Consider the following 7,132-nt stretch of genomic DNA (forward strand, 5'->3'; position numbering starts at 1 on the left):
TTGGTTTGATGTGCACTCAAACACTTGAGCAGTACCCCATCAATCATCCCATAATATAGTTCATCTTCCAATAAAACATATCTCAATGCTTTATATCACAATTTTCTCGAAGCCGATTGAGAGGGATTCTTTAAGTACTGAAATATGTCATGCCTCCAGTCATCGGCTGCAATTGTAGTGACTTCTATCCCGACATCCCTTGCCATCGGCTTGTACCCCGATGCCCCCTGAGCTAAATCATTAGCCTCAGCATTTTGCGCTCGAGAAACATGTCTCATTGTCACAAGCCGAAAACTATCCATCAATTCCCGGCACCTCTCATTCTAGATCACTAACGTATCATTTTTGCACTCATATTCCCCTACCAGCTGGCTAATGACCAACAGAGAATCGCCTATAATCTCAACGTCATCGGCTTCAACTTCTTTCAATAGCTGCAACCCCTTGAGGACCGCTTCGTATTTGGCTTGATTGTTATTTGCATAAGGCTTGATGGTATAGGCAAACTCAAAACTTGCCCCCCTAGGTGACACGATCACTAAGCCGATGCCACATCCGTGAGTGTAGACGGACCCATCGAAGAATAGCGTCCAGGGTACTATGAATACCAGGCCGATTGAGCCGTTTTGGTGTTCGACAATAAGATCGGCTATGGCCTGCCCCTTGACTGCCTTAGGTGATTGATATCGGAGGTCAAATTCCGTAAGGCGAAAATCCATTTCCCGATCCTTCCTTTTAAAACTGGAGCTGATAGCATGTACTTGACAACATCGGCTTTGCACAGCACAATGCATTCATTGGACAATAAGTAATGCCTTAACTTCGTGCAAGAAAAATATAGGCATAAGCGCAATCTCTCCACCGGAGAATACATCGTCTCCGCGTCCAAAAGTTTTCTACTTAAATAGAAAATTGCCCTTTCTTTGCCATCAAACTCCTGGACTAAGACCGAACCGATTGCCTTCTCACCGGCTGATAAGTATAATTTGAAAGGCATCCCCTTTTGTGGAGGAATCAGAACTGGCGGGTTGCTCAAACATCCCTTGATGTTATCCAAGGCTTTTTGCTGCTCTGCCCCCAGACAAACTCCTGATCGGCTTTCAACCTGAGCAAAGGCGTAAAAGATTCTATCTTTCCTGATAAATTAGAAATGAATCGGCTGCTGAAATTTATCTTACCAACCAGAGATTGCAGTTGTGTCTTATTCTTTGGGGGTTGGATCTCCTTGATCGCGTTATTGCTACTGTGAGTTACCTCTATCCCCCTTTCATGAACAAGGAAACCCAAAAACTGCCCAGCCGATACATCGAAGGCACATTTCGTACGATTCATCTTCAAACCATATCTCCTTGTTCTTTCGAAAACATTTCTTAAATCGGCTTTATGGTCTTTGACCACTTTGGATTTAACTATTACATCATCAATATAGACCTCCACCAATAAGCTGATTAGATCGTGAAATATATAGTTCATCACTCTTTGATATGTAGCCCCAGCACTCTTCGACCCAAAGGTCATCACAACCCACTCATATAAGCCGATTGCACCAGGACATCTAAAAGCAGTCTTATGAATGTCTTCCTCACCCATAAATATTTGATTATAACTAGCATTGCCATCCATAAAACTACCATCGAACACTTATCAAAGCTGAATAAAACAAACCCTTTTCTAGCCAAATCAACAATTGGGTGAATGAGACTTTGTAAAAATAGAACAAGAGGCTTTTAAATTCATCGGAACGTTATTGACATAGATTAAAATATAAAAAAATTGGGCCCCCTAATTTTTTGGGACCCAAATCGGTCGCTCACTTAGCACACCCTCATCGACAGCCCTGGTTCTATGGCACATACTCTAAGAGCTGAAGATCGTGGACATAACTGTAGATGCACACCTAAAACAATGAGCTCTAGCAGGGCTTACGCGACGGCGGATGCTGTGGTATAGGTGTGGGAGATACTGTTTTAGGAAGCCCATGACGCCAAGCGATGTCGGCAAAGCTCAACCTCCTCGTCGTGCCAAATCAGAAAGCTGAGAAGCACTCCGTTCCAGCTCCACCGGGGTTATGACAGGCAGCGAATCGTGTCGACGACCTCGACACCATCCCTATATGCCTTCCCCCTTATCTCCATGTGGCGTGTCCCTACTACCAGCCACCACCTCACCGTTGTGCTCCAACGTGTGGACTCCAGTACTCGAGTCGATAGGCCGCAAATTGTGTCGATGACCTCGACACGACCTCCCTCCTCATCTTCGTGGAGCACATCTCTACTGTTGACCTCCTCCTTACCATCGGAGCATCCGATGTGCAGAGGTTCCAGTAGTCATGCCGACGGGTGGAAAATCATGCTAGTGACCTCAACACCATCCCCGTATTCTTCCCTCCTCATCTCGGTGTACCATGTCCATGCTGCTAGCCTTTTCACCATTGTACTCCTCCTCCATGGCTCGCATCCCAGAGCTCTAGTCTTGCCGTGTCGTCAGAGCTGCAGTCTGACGTGGAGGTATAGGCTATGACACAGCCCTCATCGACCTCTCCTCCCATGACCACCTTCAACTCTAACGACATTGTGACAGTCCGAGCATGGGAGCTCGGCTTCATCCTCCAGTGAAGGCTTGCCTTCATGGGGATGAGGGAGGGGATGCCGTGTGGGGCACATGTCAACGAGGTGGAGAGAACAAGTATAGTAGGGGCATTTTGGGCAATACGAAAATATAATGGCCTGCATGTGGGTCCAATCACATCCAATTTCTATAAAATACCACATCTAATTGTAATGCATGGTTTCTAAAAGGTGAATAGTAATGGTGGGTCTCTAAATTGTAGAATTTGCAATGGCATTAATCCAATTAACCCAAATTCATTTCTAACGTTTTTATACGTGAAGTTTTTATGTATAAGGTTGTTTCTATGTATAAATTTTATTTGGAAAAAGTTTCTATATAGAATGTTTTCCATGTATAAAATTTATATGTAAAAAATCATTTATTTATAAAGTTTCTATGTGGCTCGTGCTAGAGATATATTTGTAATATTATCTCTTTGGTCGGTTTCCCTATTTCTCTTGTAATTATGTTTCTTTAAGTCGGTTGTAAAGATAAGGATGCATCTTGTCTATATGTACTCATGTCCGGGATCAATATAATTTATCACGTTGACTCTCGTGTACTTTTAGCCCAAAATCACATGTAGGTTTCGCTCACACCTAACTCCTCAGCCCTACACACGGAATCTACACCATGTCGGCTCATATATTAGGCCTACCAATCAAATGGCGAGTCTGAAATTCTAACCGTCTATGTTATGACGTTGTCCAACTCAACCGATTTCTGCTTGTTTCCCAAAATGTTTTTGGATGAAGAGATGTGTACATACATTCAAAATACGAGCAGAAATCAATATAGAAGTATTTTGGAATGTGGAGTAGTTTAAATAAAAAAATTGGCATGCCAAATTATTTGACATTCCTTCCAATGCAATACTTATCAAAGCTTAATTAGTCTCCAAACAATAACCTAGCAAAAATTTTGCTACCATCGAATCTTGCCACTACCAAAAACACCCCGGAATCATGCCATTACCGAAAACATATATGGCGGCAGAAATGGCTGGGAAAGTTTTTGGCGGGAATCCAAAGTGTATTTCGCGCCGAAATGGCAACTGTATAAAATGCGTACTCCTCCACGATGCGACTTCTACTAAGAGAGAACGAGATGGAACCGTGTGTGAGAAGCGAGAGCGGCGGCGTCAAGAAGCCGATGACCTCGCCGCCGATCGACGCCGTCGGCGTGGACCTCCTCCGGAAGATACTCCTTCGCCTCCCCAACATGGCGTCACTCGTCAATGCCGCCCTCTCCTGCAAGCGCTGGCGGCGCGCGGCCTCCGACCCCACCATTCTCCAGCGCTTCCTCCCGCTCCGCCGTCCTCCGCTCGTCGGTTTCATCCTCACCGACCGCGGCGACAAGCCCGTCCCCCGCCACTGCCCCAACATCTACTTCGTCCGCACCACCGCCCGTAAGCCCAATCTGGCATCCGCCGCCGCCGATTGCGATATCTTCTTCGAAGACCTCCCCGATATCGATTCGGACGAGGACGACGACGACGGCCGCGGTTTCTACTCCGACGAGTGGCGCCTCCGCGGCTGCGACGGCGGCCGCCTTCTCCTCTCCCGCGGCCGCTACGGGCTCGACCTCGCCGTCTACGATCCCATCTCGCGGACTGCCATCTTCTTCCGCCCGCCCCAAGCCTTCCGCTGCTCGTTCCACATGGTCAGGTACGCCATTGTCGTCGACGACGCCGACGCCTCGTTCCGGCTCATCGGCATCTGTGACGACACATCCGCCGCCATGTTCTCCTCCCGCACCAACAAATGGACCCTGTTCGACTTCGACGCGGAGGCGGATTTGTGTTACCGCTTCACCGACCGCGACGGCATGTCCGCCGGCCGGTTCGTGTACTGGCGGTCGAACACCAAGAACAACAAGAACGTGGAGAGGATCTTGCTGCTCGATGTGGGCACCATGAATTGGACAGTCATCGTGGCGCCGTTTCAGGTAGGGGAGTCGTACTGCGTCGCTGACATGGCGGAGCACGGTGGGCTCTGCCTCGTGTCCAGCCAGGAGCAAAACCTTCAGCTCTGGGTCCGCAGCAGCGGTAGCGGCACCATCAATGGTGGATGGCTGCTTAAGAAGGAGATCTCATTGTTGCATCAGTTTGGGTACTTGAAGAAGCTGCGGAGTGAGGAGTGGATGAAGAGGGTGCGTGTGCAAAGGCTGGCTATGTCTACATGGAGTTCTGGTCCATCAGGAAATCTAATTCCTATCTTCTCGTCCTCAATCTCAGCACCATGAAGCTGGAGATGTTTCGCAACGGTTCGGATGAACCTTTCAGGGGTCCTGCATTTCCATTCTTGTTGCGTTTGGCACCTCTGACGACACCTAGCTGGGATGATGCAAATGATCTTCAGGTTCCATCTGGATGATGGAATCAGTTTACTAGGTAATATTATATTAAGTTTGTTTGCCAGATTGCAATTCCTCTGTTTTAGTAGGTAATACTCTGTTTAATTTGTTTGATAGATTGCAATTCTTCTATTTTCTGTTAGAGTAAGTATAAGCCTAATCACTAGATTCTGGACATTATTTTTTAAACAAAAGCACTAGATTCTGGACGATTTCCTTTTTAGCAGGAGCACTAGATTGTGGACTGATGTATAGGTGGTAGTCGATTTACAAAGTTATTTGATCTTTGTTCTGAACCAAATACCTCTGTGTTTAGTTGCTGTGAGGATGGACAATGGTACATCCCTTTTAGGGCACTTTTGGGATTCGTGGAGCTGCAAATGCTAGAACGGAATGAGTTAATGGCTTTGCTGGCAAATGTCCTGCTTGCAGACGGGGAGGATAGAATTCGATGGGTGTTTGAAAATTTTGGTGTGATTTTCTGTCAGATGTCTATAAAGTTTCATGTTTCATGGCGCATAGATGGGTTATAAACCAAAGGATGAGAAGACTTTGGATATGTAGACTTCCAATGAAAATCAAAGTTTTTTATGGCAGTTATTCAATGATGAACTCCCTACTTCTCAACAACTCTTGAGAGGAGAATTACGCAGACAATAACAAACTGTTGATTATATCTTTTTTTTTTCTTTTCTTTTTGCAACTTTTGTATGTATTTGCTGCACTGAGTCTATTTGGTGGTTAAGAAATAAGATGTCAATTGAACATAAGTTCCCTTCAAATACTAGTTTGGCGCTTTACAAATTCATTTTCTTGTAACAGTCCAGGAGCATTCTGTTTGAGTGGTGGACAGAGATAAAGTGGTAGCTGGCTTTTGTTCTGCAGTTGAAAGACTGGATGCTGTCGTCAGGAATTTAGTTAGCGAATGTTCAGTGATCTTTTGGTTTCATTCTGTGTTGGATAGGGTAGTGTTGGCTCAATGTTGTCTAAGCTTTTGGCTATGGTTTGAGATCTCTTCGCTGCGCTGTTAAGCTGCTAAGCAACCTTTTATGTTACCTTAAAACTCTTATTCAGCTTTCAATAGAAGCTGGGGTAATATCACTTTATCCAAAAAAAAAACAGAGAAGGGCTTAACATTCTTAGCTGTGACCATTTCTCTTTGATGATTGGGCAACACTACTTTGGCAGCTCGCTTCATCTTCTCTCCGGGAATATCTATAGTTATCAGTCACTACAGCAATTGATTGACGTTATTTATTTTGAAAGGAAACAGTTTTTTTTGCTAGCTCCTGCAGAGACCATTATTGTCCCCTTTTTTTTCATGTCTGTTAGAGCAGGTACAATAAACTGACTCAGCGGGCTACAAAACTGTGCCACATCATCCTATTCCTATGTGGAGGGGAGAGAAGTGAAGAGAGAGAGAAGAGAACGACCGACTAATTTGTAGCCCGGCGATAGCGATTTTTTTACTCCGCATCGCTCGCCTGCAGCCGCACTCAGCGATTAAAAAAACACAATGCGGGTCCCACACAACCACAGGGATCACACTATCCATCCGTATCGCCCTCCCCCATCCGTATCGCCCTCCCCGTCCGCATCGCCCTCCTCTCCAGATTCCCTTCCTCTCTCTCAATCGCCGCCGCCTCCTCGATTCTCAGCGCGCGACGCAATCTATCCCCCTGGCTCCCGCGCTTCTCCCCTCCCTCCCGCGCGGTTCCCGCGCTTCTCCTCTCCCTCTCCCGCTCGCGAAATTGCCTACCTATATGACAGAGAAATCTAGTTGCTCTAAAATTCCCCATCGCCATATTCCGCCGCTTCCGATCTCCCTCTTCCGGCGGCCACCGAATCGACAGCCACCTCGACCACAGACCCGCTCCTCTTCCACCTTCTATAATCTCTCCCGCCCCCGCAAGAAATTCCTGCCTAAAACCCTAGTTCCCCACCACCAACACCATGTCTCGTCGGAGGAAGAGGGAGGTAGCGCCGCCTCCTCAGGCCGTCGTGAGCTCTACTGCTCCATTCGCTGTTCCTACGTCGCAGGCAGCGCCATATCCATATGGAGGTCTCGGGTTCCCGCCGCCACCGACAGCTTGGCTTGCTTCTCCACAGCCACAAGCCATGCCTGGCTCTTCTGCTTTCCATCCTCCTGCGGCCGGCAAGACTGATG

General features: G+C 46.9%; 1 pseudogene; it reads left to right on the forward strand.

Moving 5' to 3' along the window:
* The first annotated feature begins 3,717 nt into the window (after nt 1-3,717).
* LOC127784228 (uncharacterized) lies at nt 3,718-6,846 on the forward strand (annotated as a pseudogene).
* Nucleotides 6,847-7,132: the final 286 nt, after the last annotated feature.

The sequence above is a fragment of the Oryza glaberrima genome, chromosome 9 (genome assembly GCF_000147395.1).
Source record: "Oryza glaberrima chromosome 9, OglaRS2, whole genome shotgun sequence".
NCBI lineage: Eukaryota > Viridiplantae > Streptophyta > Magnoliopsida > Poales > Poaceae > Oryza > Oryza glaberrima.